This window comes from Ursus arctos, unplaced genomic scaffold (genome assembly GCF_023065955.2).
Source record: "Ursus arctos isolate Adak ecotype North America unplaced genomic scaffold, UrsArc2.0 scaffold_12, whole genome shotgun sequence".
NCBI lineage: Eukaryota > Metazoa > Chordata > Mammalia > Carnivora > Ursidae > Ursus > Ursus arctos.
In genome coordinates this window covers 43,079,147-43,087,919 of record NW_026622786.1, presented here as the reverse complement: position 1 = coordinate 43,087,919, position 8,773 = coordinate 43,079,147, and the positions used below count along the sequence as shown (strand labels likewise).

Here is an 8,773-nt window from a genome sequence, read left to right as displayed (position 1 = left end):
GAAAAGCTAGCAGGCAAATCAGCTCACATATCGCCTGAGGTGACCAGTTGAAAAATAAGATCTTCTGAGGATGTTGCTGCCACTACTATTTTTGTCTAGAAGAGACATTCTGCTAGTAAGGATGGCAATTTGGTTGGGTTAGGAGGCGCCACAGGAAACAAGAGCTCAATGCTGATCACTGTTATACAGACCTGGGATGATGGCGCATGCGGTGATCAGCTGATTACATTACTGTATCAGTGCATTCCTTTAATGTAGTCAAGGTCAAGGAGGTCTGATTCTCAGTGGTGCTCGACAGGAAACTCAAAATATTATGTATGCCGGCAACAAGTGCCATGATTGATTTTTGTTATGGAATTAATCTGTCAAGAGTTACAGTTTCAGGTTTGCTACCGTGAGTTATATCTCCAGTTCAGCTGGAAGACACAGTACCAGAGAAAAGGGCTAAGCTGTCTTTGGCTATTTGCCTCAGTTGGGGCTTTGTTAAGTGCTTGCTGCTGCTGCTGCTGTTGATAGGGAGGTACATGTGAGGGCTGCCAAACATCATTCCATTTAAAATGCAATGAAAAAAAGACCCCTCTGTCATGGCAGCCGACCGAGTAGGGATAGATAGTTGGGTTGAGTTGCTTAACCCCGGGGTCCAGCTGCAGAGACCTGATTTTAGTACATCTGGGTGGAGCTCAGGTAGCTGCATGTAAACAAACCTCATGGGTGGAAAAGAGTGGGAACTTTACTATGGTTGATGACGAGTCATTAGACCAAGAATTTACATGTCATACTGTTGATGGACAGGAAGCCCCTGTGTGGCATGAGGCTGGGGGGGGGGGTGGGTAATTGATGTTTTAGAAGGAACACTGAGACAGTAGCACACAATGGACTAGGGACAGGGAGGATTGAGGTAGGTGAGAGCAGTGAAGAAGTTGTTTGCAATAGGGAATTATTGCATTACCTCAAGGTGTGGACACCCATTAGGGCTGCCATCTTGACCCCCAATGAAGCTCACTCTTCACAGCAAGGGAACATATTCATCATGGCCCAAAAAAATCATCTTTCATTTTGTGTACGTCACACTATAAAGTCATTCATAGACTGGTTTCTTCTGAAATGAATTTAATTTTGATTCCCATCCCCCTCCTTTCTGCCTGTCCCTGCTGCTCCGAGGTGCTCAAGGGCTGGTTTGAGGGGAGCTATTTTCTTTTGGGAGTTATAAAATAATTATATGAATACTTGTTCAAACATGCTATTCATTACTATTTTAAAAAGGATGATGAAGATCTTTTTTGGAGAAACATGGGTTTTTGTTGTTATTGTTTTGTTTTGTTTTTCAAAGAAGCTTCAGCGAGTACTCAATTGATTGGCAATTTCAATCCCTTAAAGTCAGGGAATATAGAAACATAGGATCATAGTATCTTAGAGGAGGCAGATCCCTTTGTGATTACCTCACCAAACCCATCCAAAGCAGGAGCTCCTCTACAATAATCCTTCCAAGAAATACTATCATTAATAATGTCCAAAGCTTACATAGCACTAATGTGCTTTACATGTGTTACTTATTTAATCTGCACAACAATCATATGGGGCAGGCATTACTTTTACATTCGTTTTACACTGAGGCACAAAAAGACACAGCTTGTAAAAGAGGCAGACCTGGGATTTCAACCCAGGCAATCTGTCTCCAGGACGTGTGATTACCCATGATGCCATACAACCTTCAGTTGAGTTTTCGCTTGAATACTTCCGGGCATGAGGAGTTCACTAGCCTCAGAAAAGGCCTATTTCATCCTTGTCTGTTCTGCTGGTTAGACATGTCTTCCAATGACCTAAAGTCTTCTTCTCTAATATTTTTACCTACATAGCCCTCTGGAGAACATTTAATCTGTTGCCAAAAGTCTTTTCCTGGGAATTTAAATTTGTCCTCTAAGACTTAATTCATATGTCATTTCTCTGCAAAGTTTTTGTGTGTGACAGTTAAAAGCTTTTTTTTGTTTGTTTGTTTTGTTTTTTTACATGTTCTGTTGGCCCCACTCTGGATGTGTAATTACTACTGCGTTTGTGTGTTTGGTGATAGGGTCATTTTTTTAAGTCACAGGAGTAGAATTTTATATTTCCTTATTAAATTTCTTTCAAGATTGAGCTTATTTGCTGCAACCTATTAAAATCTACTGCGATACTAAATATTGCTCATTAGTCCTGGTTTCGTGCTATAATTTAATAAAACATGAAGAAATCGAGACTCAGATAACTTTAGTTGCCCAAGGTTTTAGTAAGTGGAACTTGCCCCCAGTTCTCCCTTAAAAAACACACGCAAGGGCTCACTTCAGCAGCATGTAGACTAAAATTGGAACGAGAGAGAGATCGGCATGCTCCCTGCATGAAGACGACACAAATTCGGGAAGCGTTCCGTATTTTTGAGTGTGTTTGTTGTGGTGAGCACCAGGTGACGTATGGAAGTGTTGAACCACTATATTGTACACCTGAAACTAATATTACATTGTAGGTTAATTAACTAGATTAAAAATAAAAGTTTAAAAAAGCAAAAAAAAAAAAGAAAGAAAGCAAATGAAAACCTTGATATATCATAATTGTAGTGTATATATATGTATATGTGTATGTGTCTGTATTTACTTCACTAGACAAGAGAAGGAGAATAAGAGGAATGTATACAAAGATGATGATTTTGGACTATATTTTTAACAATTTTATAAGCCATTTGAAAAAGAAAAAAAAAATGCATGCAAATCCAATTGCTTGCTCTCACTACCAGATCTACATTTCACTCCGTTTCTGGCTTGCCTCACGCTCCGGCCCTGCCCTCCCCACTAATGCAAAAGGGGCACAACTATAGAAGATTTCCTGTCTCAGCAGCCACCTCGCTCTCTATTCCTCATTTTTATTTGACTTGAATTGTGAGAAAAGGTGTTGTCCTGATATATTGCCTAATCATAGTGTAGCTTTTGGCTTGATACTGACTCTTTTTAGCCATCTTAACTGTATTATCTGTGATTATGGTTTTTAAAAAAAAATTAAAGTCATGATGAAATTAATTCACTGCTGTGCTTATGTTCAGAAAAAAAGTATTCCAGAGACCGGTGTGAATTAGTAAAAAGGGTTTTAAAGCTCTATTATTGGTCTAGGGGATGATGCAAAGTCAAAACTGCTAGCGTTATTTTTTTCAAGATTTGGAATGATGCTTAGGAAGGTATTTGCAAGTTGTATCAACTAGATAGAAATATGCAACTGTCAAGCAATATGACAGCCTGCACTAAGAGGGAAGGGTACAGTGACAGTGGGGATCGCCTCAAAGATCACTGTGAATCCTAAAAATAAGGACAGTGATAGGGAAGAAAAAAAATAGAAATGAAATTCTCACTGCAGGATCCGGAGATAATTTCTAATCTTCTTCAATTTTTCTCTCCTTCCCCTCTCTCTCTTACCAAAACACATGTGCAAACATAGGGCATTCTTTACTACCATTTTAGAAGTACCTGTCTCCGTTTTTATCCTAAGTTATTTTTGTCACATTTTTTCTCTAATCAACTTAACGAGATATTATCGAGAACCAACTGTGATCTCACAACGATGCTAGTTACTCCAAAAGATTCATAGAAAGATAACTACAGTATCCTTTTTAGAATTTTAAATCAGTTGGTAAGAAACACTATACAGAGGGGAAACAGCCCTCCTGCTGATATATTCAGTATATCATCCAGGACTAAACCCATCATGCTAGATACATATGCTATAAGACTCGGGGAATTTATTCATTTATCCTAAAGACACTCAGTGAATGCCTTGCATGTGTAGGATTCTGGTGGAGGCCTAAAGAAACAAAGATGAATCAGATATTCTCCCTGACCCCAGGGGCTCAAATGCTACTGGAAGCCACAGATCCGTAAATGGATGATTAGACATCACTGTGGTTGGGCTTTGTGCTAGGATTGGAAAGACAAGCAGAGTTTTACTATATGCAGAGCACATGGGAGCTGGTAAGATGGCATAGTTCAGCTCAGTGAGAGGACAAGAGAAATACAGGAGGGTGGAAAGGTGCACAGGTGGAAAGGCGCACAGCCTGGTGAAGGAAGTGACTTTTAATTGGGAGGGGAATTGTAGAGAAATGAAGAACCCAGCCTGATGGGTATTTGGCAGTTAGGGTGTTGCTTGATGCTGTGTTGGGAAGGGCTGCAGCAAGATGCTGTGTCATACTAAAAGGGACACCTTTTTTGTGACTTTTATTTTACATGTTCATGCAATATTTTATGACATTATTTTACACCCACACCAACCTTAATAGGTTCCACTCCCTACACTCTGCCCCTAGCATCCATAGGATCCAGAGCAAGACATACAATATGTCTAAATATTTACAATTTATAAATCAATCCAACAAAATATTAAATGAAAACTGTTCTTTCTCCCCTGACAAATACATCTTCGTAAAAACCTGTAATCTCAGTTTTGAGTTTAAGAGTTCCTGGAAACTTCTAAGTTTCAGGCTGAAATCTGGTGGTTTGGGGAAATCCACTGCCCACTTTTCCTGCCCCATCCCATACCGTAGGATGTTCAAATATATCTGGACAAGTCTGTGCACTTACCAAGCTCCATTACAGCCCCCCCTCCAACACACACACACAAAACCACGCATTAGCCCATCCAGGGCCTAGGAAGATGTTCACTTGAGGTGTGGTCCACTCCTGGGAGGACAAATTCCAAGAAGAATTCTGCATTTGCCTTAGTGATGGACTTGAGCTATGAATCACTGGTACCAAGAATGTGCCCTAGAAGTTGGGATGGGGGAGGTGCAGGTTCCTAGTGGGCCTGTTGCTTTGCCCCTGGCACTCTACCCCAGTAAGGGGGCATGGAGAGAGAAGGGCCAGAGTTGGGTCCCTACCAAAGTGTAGGATACAGGGAATTTCCCTCATCCCACCTTGTACTGATTGAGTTATCTGAAGTCCTTTCCCCTTCTAGGGACAGTCCTGATGTTTAGAACTGAGGACTTTTTATGCTGATGTTCCCAAAGCTTCCAATAAGATGATGCCTTCATTTAACCATTAATTTTAATCTCCTCATGAAGGCCTATCTATTGCAGCCATCTTCCTCCAGGCCAGAGAAAACAACTAGTGTGTGTGTGTGTGTGTGTGTGTGTGTGTGTGTGTGCGCGCATGTGTAGGAGGGAAGAGTGAGATGGAAAATTCACCCTTCTTACAGGCCAAACATGATGGACTATTAATTTTCAAACATTGGACACTTTGCAAACGTCTTCAGCTTCTAGTTCACCACACGTTTCTCTACCACTATAGAGAATACTTTTTTTTTTTTTTTAACCCCGAGACTGGAAAAGGAGTAAAAGAATACAATGGAGGCAAGGAGAAAAGCCTTGTCTCTTCTGGCTGCAAGGAAACATGGGCAGGAGTCCACCAGAAAAGTAGAGGGGCTGGCAGTGACAGCACTGTGTTGCAAGCTCCACCCTGAGAGGATGAAGATGGGCTCTGGATTATGAACCAGAATTCTGAAGGCACAAGGACTCTTGTCTTACTCTCTTTACAGGCACCTGAAGGAGGCTACCTCACAGGTTTGTGCAAACCAGAGTTGGGGCAGCCCCATCAGAGTAAAGATGGATGGCTGGCAGAGGGAGAGCCTGAGTGCTCTCATCAGACTCCCCTTCCCCTTGGTTCCCTGATGGCAAAGATGGGATCCAGTACCCTGAGTGCTGGCAAGTAGTAATAGCTCCTCCCTGCCACCACTCACACATAGACTTTGCTCCCATCAACTGAGAAACATGGCTACAAACATGGTCTGTTGCTCAATTCTTAGTCCTCGTCTTAGTTGGCCATTGAGCAACATTGGACACATTCAGTCCACACACCTTGAAAAAAATTCTTCACTTGGCTTTCAGCATATCACTCTCTTTGGGTTTATTTCTTATTCACTAGCTTCTTTCTTTTTTTCAGTCACTCTGTCTGTTCCTCCCCATCTCCACAGCCTATAAACACGAGAGGGCTGCATGACTCCATCTTCAGACTTCTAATCTTCTTTCTTATTTTTGTTCTTTGTGTGATCTCATCTAGTGTCTGCCCTGAAAGATCATCTCCATGCAAAGATTCCTAGATTTGCATTTCCACCTTGGACTTCTCTGAACTCCAGACTCATATATGCATCTGCTTACTCAAGAGTTTATTTGAAAGTCTATCATTACCCTAAAACTGGATATTGACAATCCACTATCAAAATGGGGGTACATAGCATAGGTACTCAATAATTGATAGAATAAGCAACCAAAATTGAGTAAGGATAGATGAAATTTAAACAGCACAATGAATTATTTAGGGCTAGTGGGAACATTACAGCCCAAAACTCCAGAACACACATTCTTCTCCAGTACACATGGCATAAAAATTAATAATGTACTAGGCCATAAAGAGAACCTCAATACATTTCAAAGGATTAGTGTCAAGCAGAGCTTATTTTCAGATCACAATGCATATAGTTAGAAATTAATAACAAAAGAACTTAAAAACCCTAAGTGTTTGGAAGTTTAAAATCAATTTCAAAAAAGAAACTCCTGGTGGAAAAAGTCACAATGGCAATTAGGAAATATTTGTAACTGAACAGTAGTTGAAGGAGTATTTATCAAAACGTATGGAATGCAGCTAATGTGTCACTTAGAGGAGAATTTATAGTCTGAACATTAGAAAGTAGAACAGCTGATGGGGTGCCTGGGTGGCTCAGTCGGTTAAGTATCCAGCTCTTGATTTCGACTCAGGTAACAATCTTAGAGTTGTGAGATTGAGCCCCACATCAGGCTCCAAACTAAGCATGAAGCCTTCTTAAAGTTCTCCCTCTCTCTTTTCCTCTGCCCCTCCCCCTCTCTAAAATAGTAAGTAAATAAATCTTTTTCAAAAAGTAAAAACAGCTGAAAATTAGTGAATTAAGTATTCAACCTATTTAGTAGACACAGAATACCAGAAAACCTTAAAATATTGGACAGAGGGAACTACCAGTGATAAAAGTAGAAATCGATGAAGTGGAGGAGGAAAAAACTACTATAAAGAGTAGAACAAATCAAATGTTGGTTCTTTAAGAAAGATAAGTTACTTCAAAACAGGCGAACAATGGGAAGAATAATCAGAGAAAAAAAGGTCATAAATGAGTGATTCTAAGAAGGCAACAGGTGGCGTTACTACACATGGAGTGGAAATGAAGAAATAAGACAGTATTAAGATCAATTTCATGTCAAAAAAAACTTGGAAACTGAGATGAGATAGACAAATCCTAAACAACTCTAACTTCCCAAAGTTGATTCACAAATAAATAAGAAAACTGAAGAGTCACATAACCATTCATGAAACCAAACCAGAATTTATCTATTTTTGTTGGTTTTACTGACATTCTATCAAATATTCAAGAGATAAATTATTCTAATCTTACACAAACTATTCCCAGAGTAGAGAAAGAAATACATTCTCTTTTGTATTTGTTGAGGCTGACACAATGTGGATATGAGATCTGACAATGATCACAGGGAAGGTAAAAGTTATAGCTCAGTGTTTCTTATGAGCATAAAGGTAGAAGTGCTATTTAGCCAACCAAATGCAGACATAGTTAGAGAACATTTTCATGACCAAGTTGCATTTATCCCAGGAATTCAAAATTGTCTTAACATTGAAAAGCCAATAAATGTAATTCATTAACAGATAAAAGAGGAAACATTATAGGATCATCTCAATACTATAGTAAAAGCATTTGATGAATTTCACCAAGGTAGGAGACAAAATCGTCATTATTGGACAATCATATTTTACTATGTACATAGATATTCAAAAGATCCTACTGAGTTATTAATGTGTTTAGCATTTCTACACAACAGCAAAATATAACTAGAAAATATAATGTTAAATATGCATTTATAATATCAAGAAATACATAAACTGCTCAGTAATACATTTTTAAAAAGATATAAAAGACTTTTGAGGATAAAATTATAAACTCTTATGAAAGTATTAAAATATGTAAATAAATGGAGAACCATACCATGATCATGGATAAAAGAAATCAATATCATAAAGTTGCCTATTTTCCACAGGGAAATTAGGGAATGTTTCCCTACAAGGTAGTAAAAAAATTTTTTATAAAGCTATAGTAGTTACCAGTTTTGTATTGTCTTAGGGGTAAATAGCCCAAGAGAACAGCAGGAGTCTAGAAATAAACCTATTTAATGTGGAAACATGATATATGAGAAAATTGGCATTGCAGATTAGTTTAGGGCAGGGGCAATGACAGGTTGTTTAATAAAAGGCATTAGAACAATTGATTCATCGCTGAGCAAATAATGAAATTGGACCCTTACACAGACAAAAAAATCAATTCCAGATAGTTTAAATATTTACCTGTGAAAGAAAAATTTTAAAACTTTTAAAACAGAATATGGAATTCCTTTATGACTTTGAGATAGCAAACATTTCATAAATAAAACATAAGTCATCAATTTAGAAAACACGATACATTTAATTGTGTGGAACTTTTTAAAACTCCTGTTCACTAAGGGGCACCTGGTGGCTCAGTTGGTTAAACAGCAGACTCTTGATTTAGGCTCAGGTCATGATCTCAGGGTTCTGGAATCAAGCCCCATGTGGGGCTCCCTGCTCAGCAGGGAATCTGCTTAAGGATTCTCTCTCTCACTCTGCCCCTCCCCACACACGTGCTATTTCTTTCTCAAATAAGTAAATAAATCTTAAAAAAAAAAAAAAAAAACAACCTCTTGTTCACTAAAAGACAC

The 8,773-nt window shown here is 38.8% G+C and overlaps 1 non-coding gene across 1 annotated transcript; it reads left to right on the top strand.

The window, feature by feature from the left end:
• Window positions 1-2,308: 2,308 nt before the first annotated feature.
• Window positions 2,309-2,410, top strand: LOC113254878 (U6 spliceosomal RNA). The gene has a single exon (XR_003315996.1). It is a non-coding gene; the product is annotated as a U6 spliceosomal RNA (small nuclear RNA).
• The last annotated feature ends 6,363 nt before the right edge of the window (window positions 2,411-8,773 follow it).